The following is a 16,701-nucleotide window of genomic DNA, read 5'->3' as shown; positions in this document are numbered from 1 at the left end:
AAGTTAACACTTTAAACTTTGGGAAAATGGGATTTTTAAGGATCTTTAAGGATCAATACTTTCCTCTCCTGAATATGCCAAAAACATATTCATACCAATCCTGTCTGTGGCACAAGTACTTTGGAAAGACCTGGTTCCAAATGCCTTTAAATGAAGTCATATTCCCTTACCCTTTGATTGCTTATTTACCTTAGAGTGAGTGTATGATGATGATGATGGAGGATAAGGAGGAAGAGGAAGTCATCTTTTTGGGTACTACAATCCAGTCACTGTGCTGAGCACTTTACCCAATGGATTCTGGAAGGCTAGGCCCCACCACAGAAATCCAGCAATAAATAAAATGCAGCTAAAAAGAACAGTTGACTCTGGGAAAACACCCTGATGCTGAGAAAGATTGAAGGCAAAAGGAGAAGGGGGCGACAGAGGATGAGATGGTTAGATGGCATCACTGACTCAGTGGGCATGAATCTGAGCAAACTCCAGGAGATAGTGGAGCATGGCATGCTGCAGTCCATGAGGAGGCAAAGAGTCGGGCATGACTTAGTGGCTGAACAACAGCAACAAAACTTTGTTATTTGTTACCAAAAGAAAATGCAAGGAGGCCTTGTGGAATGAGCTCTGAGCTAGTTATTAACGTCTGTTTAGTACTTGTTGCCAACACTAACATCCTCATACCTGTGAACCCACCATGAGCAGGAGGACATTCTCAGTAACTGGCATGGGTTAAGTAAAACTCTGGTGTCCTCCCACTGGGACTCAATTGACAATTTCAGGGAACAGAATCTACACAAAAGAGGCTCCAAAGGAGTGAAGACGTTACACAGACCACCACTGAGAAGCAAGAGAATGTGAACAGAAGACACAGCCTGGAGGATAAAATCTCTCTCTTACCTATCACCACTTAGAGCTGGGAGTGGAAGCTGCCTGTCTCTGAAGGGACTGGGAGAGGATTTCAAAACCTGAGTTCTAAGTTGTTACAAAGGAATGCAGCAAGTAGATAACACAATGAAATATTGCCTTCAAATTGTCTCCGTGCTTTCAGAGAAAGGCATTTGTTTGAGCAAAAAGGCCAGTGATTACTACTTACCTATTAAATGTTCAGCACTGTGCTTTGGGTTGAAGGTATAAAGAGATGTTCATAAAGACCCACATCCCTGTAAGGGAGACCCATTATAAACTGGTTATTATAAAACAGTGTTAAGTCCAGTATCAGAGACATATGCCCAAGACATTATAGGAGCCTAGGAATTGGACCAAATTTAATCAAAGAGATTTAGGTAGTCTTCCTCAAAGAGGAGACACCTGAGAGTACTGAGTTTATGGGTCACAAACAAAAACAGAAAACACAAGCAAAATTCACTGGTGTCAGATAGCAAAGTGGCTAGAATTATGAGCATGATTTTAGAATTGGGCAGGAGATGGATATTACCAATCTGCTATCAAAACTTAGCATCATGTGAAAAAAGAATAAGAACACACAGAAGATAGTATTTGGAATAAGAACTGTTAAAAGTAAAATGATTGGGATTGGGCAGGTAAAAGTTGAATTTTGAAGATTTAAAAAACATATAAGTAATGCTGCTGCTACTGCTGCTAAGTCACTTCAGTCATGTCCGACTCTGTGCAACCCCATAGACAGCAGCCCACCAGGCTCCCGCATCCCTGGGATTCTTCAGGCAAGAACACTGGAGTGGGATGCCATTTCCTTCTCCAATGCATAAAAATGAAAAATGAAAGGGAAGTCGCTCAGTTGTGTCCAACTCTTAGTGACCCCATGGACTGTAGCCTACCAGGCCCCACCATCCATGGGATTTTCCAGGCAAGAGTACTGAAGTGGGGTGCCACTGCCTTCTCCGTATAAGTAATGAATATACCACAAAAAGATAGGGACTGTACAACGCTTGATCATTATCATTATTTATTTAATTTTATTACTTACACTGATAAGCTTTAAAAACTAAATTTCTTACTCCATTTTGATGCTAATTCTGTTTACTGAGATACAGACCTACTTGAAGATGTAGTATTAATTTCTCCTTTTCAAGTGAACTGTACAATGTTCTCATACAAGTGAAATTTTTTTCTAAAACTTTGGTGGTGGTGGTTTAGTCGCTAAGTTGTGTCCGACTCTTGCGACCCCTTGGACTGAAGCCTGCCAGGCTTCTCTGTCCATGGGATTCTACAGGCAAGAATACTGGAGTGGGTTGCCATTTAGTTTATATTTATTTTTAAATTAATTTTGATTGGAGTATGGTTGATATACAATGTTGTGTTAGTTCCTACTGTACAGTAAAGTGAACCAGCTATACATATATAAGTGAAAATCTTTTGCACTTGCTCAGAACTCATATGCTTATAGCATTCTTTTTTTTAGTGTTATGAAAACTTTATTTCTATTTTTTATTTTTTTAATTATCATAGATTGTAATTATACAATATTAAGAAGTATAGAACAAAATACAATTATTAGAAGACAATTGCTTCAGTGTTGGCCCCTGCCGCACATCAGTATGAATCAGCCGCAGGTATACACATATCCCCTCCTTCCTGAACCCCCTCCCACCTCCCTCCCATCTCATCCCTCTAGGTTGTCACAGGATACTGGGTTGAGCTCCTTGTTTTACACAGCAAATTCCCACTTGCTATCTATTTTATGTATGGTAATGTGTACGTTTCTATGCTATTCTCTTAATTTGTCCCACTCTCTCCAAGTCTCAGTTTGAAACGACTCCTGAATCAAGGATTTGGAGGTACACTTTTTATTGGAACAAATTAAAAGTAAACTATTGTAACCTCCCCAAAATGCTTTTCTAAAAATTATTTCTGTATTCTCAAACATACACAGCTTGAAGCCTATAATTAGAAGGCACCACTTAATGATTCTTTTATTTCAGATTTTTCTCCTACAGCAAATATTTCTTTCTTTCTGTCAAAGAAAAACAAATCTCAAGAGATGGTGATATCTCTTTCTCCCATCTAAGACATTAGCTAATTTCACCTTACTCCTGAGGAGAGATTGCAGTACATACCAACAAGAGAAAGCATGAGTGAACAGTAAATTTCAGTCCTATTTTTGGTCCCGCTTAATTTCTCTAAGGTTCACTTTTATCATCCCTAACATGAGAGAAATAACATGACTCTGCCTTCCCCATCAGACCAAAACTAGCCTTCATCTGAAGAGATTTTAAGGGCATTAAACACAACAGGAAAAAAAGGAAGTCCTAAAATTATGAAATGTTCTAAGCTGTATTTGAAAAGTTGTTATTCAGAATTTAGAATATATTTCCACATTAGAGCAATACTATAAATGGATTACTAGTAGATTTACACATGGAGAACAAGGGGATTGGTGAGGATCTGTCAAAAACACTAAAAAGAACTTCTGGAATTCTCAAGTAAGTTTAGAGGTCGACAGCACTGGTTCCCTATCCAAATCGAACCCAGGTTTCTTGCATTGCAGGCAGACTTTTTACCGACTGAGCTACAAGGGAAGCTCCATATGCCAAATCAACCTTCAGAAATTGCATAGCTTCTGGAAACATGAAGGTGATAGATATATTTAGTTAGAGAGACAAAGGAGGGGAAAGAAAGAGAGAGGGAGAGGAAGATAGCTTTTTACAAAGTCACTGTTAAAGAGTTAGAAGAGGCAAAGAAATAGGAGTAAGGATTTGGTTGGCACAGTTATAAAACAAGGGAGGAACTGATGAATTGGAACTAAATCATTAGCAGTTTAAGTAAACATGAAATGTTTTTCCCGGCCTCAAAGAACACAAGCTGTCCATTGGCCATCTCTCCTCTTTCCCCATCCTCCACGGCCAAGTAGAATTTGCTGGCTTGATTTCACCCCCTCTTCAGCCAGTCAAAATCAATTCTCCCTCCACTCCCCACCTCTCTACCTCTCCAAAAGCACTCTGGCAGAGAAGTCAGTGCGTTCTGTCACAAGTTATGTCAAGGCTCAGCTGCCCTGCGCTTCCTCTTGACCACACTCACCCTAAAATTCTCCCCTCAGATGATTTTCCTGCCATCTTCTCTCCCCTGATTTGCCTCCTATGCCTCTGGTCACACTTCCCAGTCTGATGTGCAGGATCTTCTATTGCTGGGGGTTTGCAGTCTCCATGACTTTCCATTTTGCCTCAAACTCTCCGTGTAAACTCACCCGCAATCACAAGATTCAATCACCACCTCTGCACCAGCGACTCCAGCTATGTGACAGACTGTATAGCAGCAGTTCCCAACCTTTTTCACACGAGGGACCAGTTTCATGGAAGACAATTATTCCACAGATGTGGTGGTGGGAGGGGTGGTTTGGGGATTATTCAAGCACATTACATTTATTGTGCTCTTTATTTCTATTATAATTACATCAACTTCACCTCAGGCCATCAGGTATTAGATCCCGGAGGTTGGGAAGGACAGACTGGACTCTGGAGAGAGGCAAGCTTGGGATAATATCTAGGCTCTGCTCCTTATTAATGAGTGACTCTGGGAGAGTTCTACTTAACTTCAGGGTAAGTTTGCATTTCTTACCATCCTACATTGCTAGTGGAAATGTAAAATGAAGAAGCCACTTTGGAAAACAGTTTCACAGCTCCACAAAAACTTAGAGTTACCATATGGTTGAGAAAATTCACTCCTGGGTATATACCCAAGAGAATTGAAAACGTATGTCTACAAAAAGTTTGTACACAAATATTCATAGAAGTAATATTCACAATAGCGCCAAAGTAAAAACAACCCAAATGTCCATGAACTGATGAATGGAAAAACAAAACAAGGTGTATCTATACAATGGAACATTACTTAGCCATAGAAAGAAATGAAGTACTGATACGTTATAAGGATGAACCTTCTAAATAGAATGCTAAGTAAAAGAAGCCAGACAAAAAGGCCATATACTGTATATATATGGCCATATATTATAAATTATAAAGGCCATTGTAGATATTTAAAGGCCATGTATTGTAAATTCCACTTATATGAAATGTCCAGAATAGGCGAATCTAGCAGGTAGAGACAGAAAGTAAACTATTAGTAGCAGTTTCCAGGGGCTGAGGGAAGGGAAGGAGAGGGAGCAACTGAGAAGACGTCAGGGTTTCTGTTTGGGGGTGATGAAAATGTTCTGGAATATACTAAATTTCTTGTGAATATACTACAAACGCACTTTAAAAAGGTAGGTTCTAGAAAATAGAATCAGCTAGTGGGAAGCTGCTGTCTGGCATAGGTGGCTCAGCTCGGTGCTCTGTGATGACCTAGAGAGGTGGGATGGGGGTACACATAGCTGATTTACTTCTTTATACACCAGAAACTAACACATCATTGTAAAACAATTTTACTTCAATTTTTTAAAAAAAAGGTAGATTCTAATGGTATGTGAATTATACCAATTAATTTTTAACTACTTCAAAATATGTCCTTGTCACTTTCCTAAACTGCTATATTTCCTGTATTTCCTCCCTGGATTTATAACTCATTCTTTCTTCCAGTATTCCATGCCAGAAACTTGGGATTCACCCTAGATCGCCTAGTGCCTTCTTTCATCATCCCTCCATATCCAAGTCTGATCATGAACCTCCAGACACTTTCTCATACACCTCCACTTGTTTTCCTGTCCACTGCCACTCCTGGGTTCAAGATGTCGTGACCTTTCCCCTGGTCCACGGAATGCTTACTCGTCAGGCTTCTAGATCAACTATCTCCTGTTTCTCTCTTCTTTCTACTGGTGCCAAATCAATCTTTCCGAATTATCAGACTGAGGACATAACTCCCCTATTCAAAATTCTCCCACCATTCCCTATCTGCTCAATAATAAGTCTTTGCCTGGCATGCAAAGCCTTTCATGAATGGCCCTCACTGTCCACCTAACCCCTCACTCTTCTTTCCTCACCTCCATTTTACCTGTTGTTGTAAAATGAACTTCTTTTTCCTAATGCCCACGTGATAGGGACTGAATGTTTGAATCCCCCAGAAAATTCATATATTGATACCCTAATCCTCAACGTGATGGTATTTGGAGATGGGGTTGTTGGTAGGTAATTAACTGATGACTGTGGTTTGTTATTTAAGCCTCGCAGTCTATGATATGGTTTTAACAGCAGCTTGAACTACAACATTATGCTTTGCACGTACTTTTTTTCTTAGAATGGCTCTCCTCCTCTAAGTATGTCTGCATGCAATCACAAACTCACTTTTCAAGGGCCTATTTGAATTCTCCTCTTCCCTCCCAACTCTTCCAGGCAAACTATGGCACCCAACATACTGACTTCTTTTAGGCTTTGTATGATTTGTGTTGCTCAGTAGTTCTGTCTCCCCAGTAATTTCGTAAGAAGTAGACCCTGTCTTCTCATCTTTCTAGCCCCCAACACAGAAGTATGTTGATAACTTATATGTGGTTACCTTTTTCTGCTATCATAGGCTTCCGACATGGTCTCTAAACTTCAAATTTGTTTCTTCTCCAGTTTTCTTCTCTAATCTTACTTCTGTCTCAAGCTTTTTCTTTGGACTATTGAATGAATTTACTTCTTTTATATTAGCATGCCCATAATGAAATTTCAAGACATGCTTCCAAATTTGTAGTAGTACAGATTTATGTTAGAGAGAATAAAAATACACCAAATACTTCTTCCAGTCACTTTCTCATCTATATCATAAATACCTACTTCTGTGCCAGGCAGTGTGATTAACACTGTGGCAGAGGTACAAGTATATATCAGGTACGGAGACCATAGGGTCTAAAAAGGGGAACCACATGGACAGAAATTGTGACACAGGGCATTATGAAAGAGTCGTGAGAGAAGTAAAAACAAGTTCTGACTCACAGAATTAAACTGTGCCTTAAACCATAGGTGAGGTTTCACTGATCAGAGAAAAGCACACTGTCTGCAGAGAACAGGACATTGAAAAAAGCAGACAGGTGTGGAAAGAGCAGGAATGCCGACAGAGTGGTGAGGCCTTAAAACTGGAGTTAAAGTGCCTACGTGTTTATTTACTCACTCAACACACATGGAGAGAGGGAGAGAGAATACCATGTTCTCAGGATCAGAACTAAAAGCCTCTGATGGTCCATGTGAAATAATCTAATGTAGCCTTTTTCTGTATGTCTGTGTAGGCTTCACATGCATCCATACATGCTCAGTCATGTCTGACTCTTTGTGACATCATGGACTGTAGCCTGCCAGGCTCCTCTGTCCAGGGGGATTCTCCAGACGAAAATATTGGAGTGGATTGCCATACCCTCCTCCAGGGGATCTTCCCAACCCAGGGATCAAACCCATGACTCCTACATCTCCTGAATTGGTTGGTGGGTTTTTCACCACTATTACCACCTGGGAATCCCCACATGCCCCCAGAGAGGCCAGGAGAGTTTAGTAGACACACTTAGAAATGCAATATCTTGTGTGTACCAAAGAGTCATGAATGGGACCCAGGTCTTCACATTGCATTCATTCTTCTGCAGAATGGAAATAAATGTTAGATTACTAATGTCCCTCATAAACAATTCTTGAGAGTGGCTACTACACAAAAACATTTCCACCAAAAGTTTTGCTGATGGATCTACTTGTCACAAGAAGGGTGTTGAAGAGCTGAAATAGTAAGTGAAACCAAGCGGGGTGCTAAAATTAGAATGAGAACCTCATCGGCTTCTGTGGTAATTTGTGGGGATTTCACAAGTCCGCATGTTCACATAGTTTTATGCACTTGTTAATCTTTATCTCACCACAATATCTCATACTCAGTGACTTTTTTCAACACTTGCTTCTTATTACTAGTCCAGGAAACTGGACATGTATTTATTTATTTATCTTAGACACTCTTTAACTATTAATCACATAAAACCTGAAGGTATTCACCAAGAACTTAGGCAAAAAGATACTTCCTCCCTACTAAATGCAATATAAATTATCTATGGAATTTTTAAAACAGAAAAATAACAGAAGAAAATGGTTAAATCTCTCATTAACTTACCACTTCATAATAATGTAGTTAACACTTGGTTTGGGAAATAAAGGCAAAAACCCATCATAAAAATATCAGTGACTGGGGGACAATACTGGAATGTCTGAAGCAGTATCTCACTGAAAAATCAAAGAATGTTCAAAACCCAAAATGTAATATTTTCATGTATCTAAAACAATGTGGAGGAAGCCCAGATTTTATAAAAACTGTCTTTGTTTTTAGTTATTATAGTTTCTTTTCAAATATCTAATTTTGATTACGGATAAGAACAAGATTTTTTTAATTCAATAATGTGTTGTCTAGAGTGTCAAACATCTGATTTATAAAGACTAAACTATTCCTTTTGTCATCTAGATGTATCTAAATCTCCATATTTTGTGGAAGAACCCGAGTCTTTCCAATAAGTTTTTTAGTTTTTTTTTTTTTGTTTTACTGAGAATCATACTAGCATCAAAGTGACTGAACAAGTGTCATGCGTGACATCAGCAATATCTCATATAAATGTGCCTGCAGGTCCTAACAGAAAATCATCCTTTCCTTAATAACTCTGGTTCTGATGCCATGACAATTAAATATGAAAGTATAGTGGCCATATACACATCATAAATATTGTTCTCAAATGTCTCTCTCTTTTTTTTTTTTTTACATTTACTTATTTGGCTGTACCAGATCTTAGTTCAGCACATGGGATCTTCCATCTTCATTGTGGCATGTGGGATTTAGTTCCCTGACCAGGGATCGAACCCAGGCCCCCTGCATTGGGAGTGCAGAGTCTTAGCCACTGGGCCAGCAGAGAAGTCCCTCAAATGCCCTTCTCTTTTGCATTTTTCTCATTATCTGTAAAAATCTGCTTAAAGACATGTAAATAATAAACCACAAGTGTTAGGCTTTTTTCCTCCCAAGTGAAGATGGTGTGCGTTAACAAGTTCTTACTCACTCAGCATCAGCAGGTTGTAAAATAGTGACCTCTTACAGAGATCACACTTGAAGATGTATTTTTGTTAGACTTCCTCACACAGGATTGGCTCTCACAAAGTTGCAAATATTTTGAATTAGTTGCAAAAAGGTACAAGTCCAGACTTTTACTTTAAAAAATTCAGTTTTCTCGATTCTTATGGAAAAATCCGATCTGCTGGTTTTAGGACTGCATTCCCACCAGGCAACATGTAGCTGGAGCCGAAGAGTAATCACTTCCCAGTTCCCTCAAGTCCCCACTACCCTCTACCATCTCCCCAAACAGAGGCCAAGTGTCACGACCATTTATCATCCCACTATATTAAGACATTTAAGAGGAAACTGAAATACCACTTGTCCCAGACAGAGATCATTCTTTTTATCCCTCATCCACTTCACTCATTCTGGTCCCTTCCTGGCCCTGCACACATTTGCTTTTGCAAGTTCCTATCTCAGGCTCACCAGGCTGCTCACTGACAGAAGGCTGCTCACCTAAAGAAGGACTCTTTAGAATGTTCCTATTCATGGACTGGACAAGGAAGAATCACAAGACAGCTCCTATGCCTTCTGGCCTATTTTCATTCAAAAAGTAGGTTCAGATTGCAAGACAATCCTTGCCCAAACAAGAAAAGTTTAGGGATTTCCACTTGTCAAGGCTGGTCAGGCTGATAAAATCTTCTTTATTTTCACTTATAATGTGCTTAAAATATCTAGATTATCTCCAACTTCTGCAATTTCTTCAGATTTCTGTATTTTTATTTCTTTCTTTTGTTTTCGGCCATGCCATGAGGCATGAAGGATCTTTGCTCCCTGACCAGGGACCAAACTTGTGCCCCCTGCATTGGAAATGCAGAGTCTTAACCACTGGAATGCCAGGGAAGTCCAGTCAGATTTCTGTGCTTTTCTTTTACAGAAAAGTTCTCATAATCAACAAAATATTGATCAACAAACTATTGATTCCCAAAGACCATGGGAACTTGGTGCCAATGTCTCTCAACACTTTACTTTGTAGATTCTGGAACAATTACAGGAAAATAGAATGTATACAGGGCTATCTATACAAAAATTATGTATCTACTCCTGCTTAAAGGCAAATGCATTTTCAGATTCCATACACTACAGTAAGTATCTAGTTTCACTCTCTCCCACTTCCTCTCTCTGTGATTTGGATTTGTTGACTACAACCAGTCACAGCTTATTCCTCCCTGTCAGATCTGAGTTACTCACAGGTACTCGTCACTGTAGACTTTTCAGGATAATTTCCTGTGCATAATTTCCAAGATCATTTCCAGTCCTTAGATAATGAATCGCTTGGATAACTAGTGATGGTACAAGCTGAGCTGGTATTCTTTCTTTGCTGTTGTTTATGATTCTAAACAGAGAAACCAGCAACCAGGCGAGGGTTATTTACTAGTCAGTACAGCTGCAGGGATTGACCTCTCAACACCTGATTTCCTCATCTTGCTCATTCAAGTCTTCTGAGAGAGGTTTTTTGTCTATTCAGAGAAACTCTCTAGTTCTAATAGAGAAATAGACTGTGGTGCAGGAAAGACATGTTTTTTCCACTTTTCTAGGGAACCTCTTATTTATCAGGTTAATGACCTTGCTTTATAAAGGAGAAGCCCAGGGTCAAAAAGATACCATAATTCGCCCAAGTTTAAACAGTGAGATAATGAGACAAAGGAAAAGACACCATCATAGCAGACCTTCCATAGGATCCAGACTCATAGTGAGTCGGGTTCTCTGGGACATAAAAAGTGCATGTGTCAGAGGCTGTTTTAAACTAATGCATCTGCTTAAGAAAGTGTGAGTTTTCTGATAAGAAGCAGCTCTTTGCCCTGTCGATATGAAGAAATGAATCAGCATGGATGTTGCTGTGAGTTGTGGAATTTCTGTTTACCATTCTGATTTCACGGTAATTTGACACTCGAACTTTGCAAAAAACTATTCCAACCTAATCATCTCCCTTTGTGGAAAGTTTTTGTATTCAGGGGTCTAAAATGATGTGGGGGTTTTGGTAGGAAGCTGAAATCCCCAGCTGGTGGTCACTGGACATCAAAAGCAGTTCTGGGTACCTTTGAGATCAGGTGTAAAGATGGGTAGTAAAAGTGAAATTGAGAAGATGGAGTCTTGGAACTCAAAATTCCTCTTGGTACAAACAGCTGGCTCTCTGGCTCTGATGCCTTGATCCTGAACACTGTCCAGTCATTTCCTCTTATCACATGGAACCCCACGTATTTCCTTGGTTACCTTTGGTCACTCAAACTTTGGCATCTCTCCTCTTTTAATTGTTAGTTATTTATTTTAGTTGTGCTGGGTTCTCACTGCTGTATGCAGGCTTTCTCTAGTTGCAGAGAGTGGGGATTACTGTTCACTGCATGCGGGGGGTTTCTCATTTCAGTGGCGGCAGCAGTAGCAGCTTGTAACTCTGGAGCGCAGGCTCAGGAGTTGTGGCGCTCAGGCTTCGTTGCTCGGCAGCATGTGGGATCTTCCCAGACCAGGTATTGAACCCATATCCCCTGCATCAGCAGCTGGATTCTGAACCATGGGACTACCACTTGAAAAGTCCCTGGCTTTTCAAGTTCTTCCAGAAAAGAGCTCTACCCGCTTTACTCCTCCAGTCTAAACTCACTCCTTCAACACCACTAACAGGCTTTGAGACTCTGCCTCTGCCCTCCCAGGTTTGGGACCAAATAGTCTACAAAATGCAGCTCTCATTGTTCTTGTCCTCAAATTCCACTCACAGCAGACAGCAGCAGATTTTTCAAGAGAGATGATGCCAAGGCAAGTGGACTTTTAAGAAGCAAATGCTTCCCACATTCCCATCAGTTTATTCCTGGCTCAGAAGATCCCAAACTTAACTCTGGGGGAAAAGATTTCCCTACTTTACAAAATGGGATTGTTGTATTCAGGAGGATACCTGCCTCATGAAATGTTTGAAAGAAATTCAGGGAGGCCACTGGGCTAAGATGGACAGCATGCCCAGTGAAATGAAGGAGAACCTACAGAAATGGACCACACGCAGCATGAGCTCGTCATTCTTCGGCATGGCCTTCGGACTTTGTTCTGAAGTGTGGACGCATGAAGCCCGGGGCAGAAAGAGAGCCAGGCATGGTGCTGCCAGCCGATCTTGTCCCTGTGCATCCAGGCTTCTGCCACATACCCCACAGGGTGGCTCTTGCGCACACAGAAAGTGAGCTCACTCGGGAGCCCCCCTCCCCCAGCCCACCCCTTCATGGATCACTGACTGTAGACATTTTGCGGGGAAAACCAGTTTCTACCATGGAGACTTGGCTTAGTTTGCTTGTACTGCTATGACAGATATCAGACTAGGTGGCTTGAACAGAAAGGTCTCATAGTTCTAGGAATTCCCTGGTAATTCAGTGGTTAAGACTTCATGCTTCCACTGCCAGGGGCACCGGTTCAATCTCTGGCTGGGGAACTAAGATCCTACAAGCTGTTTGGTATGACCAAAGGGAAAAAAAAAGGAAATTTCTTATAGTTCTAGAAGCTAGGAAATCCAAGATCAAGATGCTGCCAGTCCAATTCCTGGTGAGACTCCCTTCCTGACTTGCAACCTTCTGCTGTGTCCTCACATGGTAGACAGAGGACCTTGTTCTTAAAAGGGCACAGCCCTATTGGATTAGGCCCCCTTGCTTATTACCTCATTCAACCTTAATTACCTTCCTCTAGGCTCTATCACCAAATATACTTAACAATGAGAGTTAGAGCTTTAACATATGAATTTGGGGTGGACACACATTCAGTCCATTCTTGGCTCTCAACCAAGAATCAGAGATATATAAAGACTTCTGGCATCCTATGTAGAATTTTGTGTTTGTGTCCATGAACTTTTAAAGGGGCTTTTGATCAATAAAAGTTTAAGAACCACTGCTCAAACACACAGAGACTGGTTGCCCAGAGGATTTCAGAAGACACCAGAAAATCAATATTCCCTGAGGACCCACCATCTGGTGCCATTTTTTTATATTTTAAAACAGATTAAGTTGTCCAATGCAAAAGGAGAGGAAACACAAAATCATTCCTTGATTCTCACCACCAGCTTTTTAGAGTCACAAAACTTTGAGGTATATTAATAGAAGTTTTCACATTCTCCTAAGAGTCCATGAGCAACCTTAGACTTAGGATCCAATTTAAAAACACAGTTTTCCTCTTGCAGAGGCGTCTATGGCCCCATCAAGGTTTAGAAATACTATCACTACTCCTCTCTGTGAAGTTGCTTCCTTCACCATTTCATTCACTTCTGTTACCCTTAGTACCCTGGTCAGATGCCATCAGCCAGGGGCGTGGGGGTGGGCTCTGTGCTGGGGGTCCACCTGCTTCATAGGACACGCCCCATGGGGCAGGGCAGCAGAGAGGGTGCTAAGGCTGTATACACTACGGTATAATTCTAGCCACTTCACAAAAACACTGTCAAATGGTGTCCCTTCAAATGGGGCGTATAGCAATTTAGACCGATGACATTTTGTTGGCTCACAAACCACAAGAGTTCAGACATTAGTGGAGTGCAGTCCTCAGGCTAAAGAAATTGATAGTACACGTAACCTCTGCACCATCTTACATGGGGCTGTGTACATGTTTAATGTCTTTCTTCAAAGGAGATTAAAGGGCAATAACCTAACTTTGCCTTATAAAATAATTCTGTAAAAATAGAGTTAATAGCGCTATTTCTGTATTATAACTAAATAAATGAGAATACAAATAAATTAAGTAAATGCTAATATACCCATTAATCAACACATATTTATTAGATATCTTCAGTTTTTTTCTCCCTTCCTCCCCTCATTGATGTTTAAATGTTGTTTTTTAATCTAATTAAAAGTATGGTTCTAACTGCACAAGGACCTGATTATTGTCAGGAAAAAAGAATGTTTGTTTAGGTTCAATATCCAGATTCTGAGTTCTTTATTGCCTTAACAAATATCAATTGAGTACACACCTCTGCCTTCCAGACATTATGCCAGGGCCTGGGCATCCAGTGGTGAATGAAATGGACCAGATCTTTGACGAGTGGAGTGTACTGTTTACCAAGGGAAACCAACAACACACAAGTAGAAAGACAAGTTGACACATCACTAATTGTCAGCTTGTGTTGTGAACCACTCAGCTTGGCTTTTCCTGAACCTTATTCTGAAGGGCTAGTCACTTTGTATCTCATTTTTGCCCCGGTGTTGATACAGTGGTATTTCATTAAGAGTATTAGACTGGCATTATTTTGGCCTTTGTTTTATTCCTATGTTAATCGTTTTCAGTTTCATTTTATTTTTGCTGCTTATCATAAACTGTTTTAATTCTTTTTGGAGGATATCAGAGAACAAACATCTATGAACAAAGACTTTTTTTTTCAATACATGAATAAAGAATTCTGTTTTGTGAAAACAGTTTGCTTCCTTTCCCATTGTCCCAATGCTGATTCCCCTTGAATAATCTCAGAATGACTCTACATAGAATGCACTGCTTATATTACAGTTTTTTTACTTATAAATCATCTACTCTGTTGCGTTGTTACTCTGCAGAGTTGTTTCAGGCAGAGAGTGATGCTCAGTGTGAAACTATTAAAAGTGATTTTTCCCCTCCTACCAGCTCTGTCAGTTACTGGAAAATAGCTTATGCTTCTGGGGGTCTTTTTTTTTTTCATTCAAATCCAATTAACATTTACTAAGAGGCAGGTGTTCTTGCCAACTCAATACTTGACAGTTCCTCAAAGGCTGTTTTGTGGGAGGGTGTGTCTGCTCCATATGGCAACAACTTTTGAGGATCAAGAGGTTCTCAAAGAGTTTTCATTTTTATAAATAACCCAAGAACAATCAGCCATGAATTTTGTTAATCCTTCTTGAATCACAGACTTTCCTTCTGTTTCCACTTGTGAAAACAAGTGTATAAGTTTAATATGTTTTGTGTAAAATACAATTCTGCATAAACGAACACTGAGCTCCAGTTAGTGATATGTGTGATAGAGTGTTGAGGAGTGGAGTAAACTGCTGTCTACAATCATACCGAAAAGGAAAGATGGACCAATGGATGAATAGAGGAATGAACACTTGGGTAGATATGTGAAAAAGCAAACTTAGGAAATTATTAATGGTAAAACCGAATTGGCAGGGGAAGATACCCTGGAGAAGGGAATGGTAACCCACTCAAGTATTCTTGCCTTGAGAATTCCATGGACAGAGGAGCCTGGCGGACTACAGTCCATGGGGTTGCAAAGAGTTGGTCACGACTGAGCGACTAACACACTCACACGGATGTTCACTATACGAGTCTTTCAACTTTTTTTGTCTGAACACTGTCATTATAAAGTGTGAAAAATTCTCTCCATTATTTTATACTTTATTTTGTGTTTTTTACAGTCAACTAAGTTTTCAATTGAAGTAAAAAAGAGATAATATTATATTGATATACCATGATATTAATGTTTAATACTATGTTACAAATGTACAATGGAGTAATTCATAATTTTAAAGGTTATACTCCATTGGTAGTTTTTAAAAATATTGGCTACATTCCCCATGTTGTACAATATATCCCTATAGCTTATTTTATACATGATTGTTTGTACCTCTTAATCCTGTGTCCCTGTATTGTCCCTCCCCTTTCCCCCCTCCCCATTGGTAACAACTAGGTTGTTTTCTATATCTCTGAGTCTGCTCCTTTTTTTTATATTCACTAGTTTGTTGTAATTTTTAGACTCCACATATAAGTAATATCAAGCAGTATTTATCTGTCTGACTTACTGCACTTAGCATAAGGCCCTCCAAGTCCATCTGTGTTGCTGCAAAATTTTTTCCTCCTTAAGGCTGAGTAATATTCCATTTATATATATGTATGTGTATATATATATGTACATACACACACACACACATACCACATTTTCTCTATCCTTCATCTGTTGATGGAAACTTAGGTTGCTTCCATATCTTCTTGGTGATTGTAAATAAAGCTGTTATGAACATTGAGGTGCATTTATCTTTTTGATTTAGTGTTTTCGCTTTTCTTTGGATATATACCCAGGAGTAGAATTACTGTATCATATGTCGTTCTATTTTTAATTTGTTCAGAAATTTCCATACTGCTTTACACAGTGTCTGTACCAATTTACATTTCCACTAACAGTCTTTTGTGTTTCCGTTCCTGAATTAGAGTCATGAATATTATTAAAATGACCATATTACCTATGGCAATATACAGATTCAGTTCAATCCCTATCAAAATACCAATGGCATTTTTTATAGAACTAGAACAAATAATATAAAAAAATTTTATATTTTTTTTATAAAAAAAATTCCATACAAATTTTTATATTATTTGTTCTAGTTCTATAAAAAATGCCATTGGTATTTTGATAGGGATTGAACTGATCTGTATATTGCCATAGATAATATGGTCATTTTAATAATATTCATGACTCTAATTCAGGAACACTGTACATCTTTCCATCTGTTGTGTTATCTTCAATTTCCTTCATCGGTGTCTTAGAGTTTTCCAAACACAGGTCTTCTACCTCCTTAGGTAGGTTTTTTCCTAGGTATTTTATTATTTTGATGTGATGGTAAATGGAATTGTTTCTTTAATTTATTTCACTTTCTGATAGCTTGTGCTTATTGTATAGAAATGCAACAGATTTCTGTATATTAATTTTGTATTCTGCAACTTAACCAAATTCATTGATGACCTCTAGTAGCTTTCTGGTGCCATCTTTAAATTTTATACATATGATATCATGTCATCTGCAAAGTGACAGTTTTACTTCTTCCTATCCAATTTGGATTCCTT

At 39.3% G+C, this 16,701-nt stretch overlaps 1 protein-coding gene across 9 annotated transcripts in view; it reads right to left on the bottom strand.

Annotated features, from left to right (window-relative positions):
* RASGRP3 (RAS guanyl releasing protein 3) overlaps window positions 1–16,701 on the bottom strand; it is a 109,914-nt gene that overhangs the window by 50,923 nt on the left and 42,290 nt on the right. For 3 of the 9 annotated variants that reach the window (XM_070476744.1, XM_020903507.2, XM_070476737.1), the window contains exon 2: window positions 1,088–1,154. The exons of 4 other annotated variants lie outside the window; for them this stretch is intronic. The gene's annotated coding sequence lies outside the window, so the exon portion shown is untranslated. Of the gene's footprint in view, window positions 1–1,087; window positions 1,155–6,393; window positions 6,949–6,990; window positions 7,066–16,701 lie in introns of those variants that run through there. 2 more of the 9 variants (XM_020903508.2, XM_020903505.2) reach the window with 2 other exon arrangements.

Source organism: Odocoileus virginianus, chromosome 2 (assembly GCF_023699985.2).
Source record: "Odocoileus virginianus isolate 20LAN1187 ecotype Illinois chromosome 2, Ovbor_1.2, whole genome shotgun sequence".
Lineage (NCBI taxonomy): Eukaryota > Metazoa > Chordata > Mammalia > Artiodactyla > Cervidae > Odocoileus > Odocoileus virginianus.
Note: the sequence above shows the minus strand (reverse complement) of the source record. Positions and strands in the feature narration are given on the sequence as shown.